The sequence below is a fragment of the Coloeus monedula genome (genome assembly GCF_965178545.1).
Source record: "Coloeus monedula genome assembly, contig: HAP1_SCAFFOLD_572, whole genome shotgun sequence".
NCBI lineage: Eukaryota > Metazoa > Chordata > Aves > Passeriformes > Corvidae > Coloeus > Coloeus monedula.
The window spans coordinates 43009-45056 of NW_028120392.1; positions in this window are offsets into that span (position 1 = coordinate 43009).

Here is a 2048-nt window from a genome sequence, read left to right on the forward strand (position 1 = left end):
GGGGGAAAGGACTCACACGCAGGCAGAGAGACTCCTCTTCCTAAATGGACTGAACAATATTTGGAAGTGGGCGGCTGTCTCGTTGTGATAATGTTTTCATAGCATGAGCAAGAAGAGACTTCTCTTTCTAAATGGACTGAACAAGGTTATTATGGAAGTGGTAACAGACTGAACATCTCAAGGGTTGTCTTTTTTACACTGTCAGTGGGAGAAGGGAGGAAGGTGGGGGGAGGAGGAGAGTTCTGAAGGTGGTATAATTTTTTTCCTTCTTTTAGGTCTGTTAATAAACTTCTTTATATTCTTTCAAGTTTGGTGCCTGCTTTTCATTTCTCCTAATTCTTATCTCACAGAAGATAAACAGGAAGGAGTATTTTGGACCAAACCACTACACTAAATTGGTGTTTCTGCCCAGTTACAAACCCAACCCGCTGCAGTCCCCGAGAAACCAGCTCTGTATTGGACTCAGGATAAAACAAAGGAAAAGAATTGTAAGTACAGTAATAGGGTCAAACCCTTTCAATACAATGATACAAACAAAAATCCTTATTTTGGGATCCCATATATATCAAAATTTTGGGAAAATATAAATCAACAAAAATTTGATCACTGGAGGGCACCAGATGGCCTATTTTGGATATGTAGAAAAAAGGGCACATGCAAAGCTCCCCTCTCGGTGGAAAGGGAGTTGTACCCTGGGAATCATACACCCAGGATTCTTTCTTTTACCCGAGCCAGACGGAGATCAACTAGGAATACCAGTGTATGAGGATCTGAAAAGGAATAAAAGAGAATTGATTGGAGGATCTCAAAAATGGGGAGATGAGGGATTGCCCGCTCAGCACATAATTGAAACGTATGGGCCAGCTACCTGGGCACAAGATGGGAGTCGGGGGTATCGAACCCCAATTTACACGCTGAATCGGATTATAAGACTCCAAGCAGTTGTAGAAATAATAACGAACCCAACTGGTCAGGCACTGGAATTATTAGCTAGCCAACAGAGCCAAACAAGAGCTGCGGTGTATCAGAATAGGTTGGCTTTAGACTATCCATTGGCTGAAGAATGAGTGTAGAAAATTTAATACATCAGATTGTTGTTTGAAGATAGATGACCATGCGGATGCCATCCTAGATATATCCAAAAATATCAGAAAAATAGCCCATGTACTGGTCTAAAAGTGGGAATCCGCACTAAAACTTAGCTGGTGGGATAATGTACTGGGAATAGAATGGTGGAAGAAGTGAGGCTTCTTCCTTTTATGTGTCACTGCAGGCTTGATATTTCTCCTGTGCCTGATCCCCTGTTTTATTCGATTAATATCTACTGTGGTCCAAGGCATGCAAATAGTACCAATGCCTGTGGAAGCAAAACTGGCCACATCTGGAACGGCACAAAAGATCATGGTGTTAAAGAAGCAAAATGATAAAGACCCCTTTGAAGAAGCAAGATTGATTTGTGAAAAAAATGAGCAATTAAAGGCTAGAAAACAAGGGATACTGCTCAAGCCAAATGATCAGTAAAGAAAGGAAAAGGGAGGTATTGTTATGAATGTATTGTGATGTTGGCTTTTTGCATGTTACATAATGTTAGAAAAACTTTTCCTAGATTCTGTAATGTAATACATGATCTAGAATGTCTATTGTTTGTGTAGTCAATTTAGAAAAGATAGGCAGAGAAAGCCTTCACATTCCTGGAGTATCTTATCAGAGAAGAAGAAAACCAGAAACCAGAGAGAGAAGAATTTATGGAGAGAACAGAGACATAGTGGAGCCAAGGAGGAAGATAAGGCTGATGGGATGATACACAGAAACTCCGAAGAATTTATGAATCATGCATGATTGTGATGAATATGCAATAAGAGATGTACTTTTAAAGACAATCTTTTGGATGTAAAGGTGGGCCTTTGGCTCTCTGCCAAAACACCCGGCCGTAACACCCTTTTTGCTATTGTCTCCTAATGGTCCCTTTTATTAAACTTCTTTAAAATTTTACAAAAAGTGAACCTCATTTTTCACAACTCCTTGGAGGAGAGAATTGGAGGCCAGGA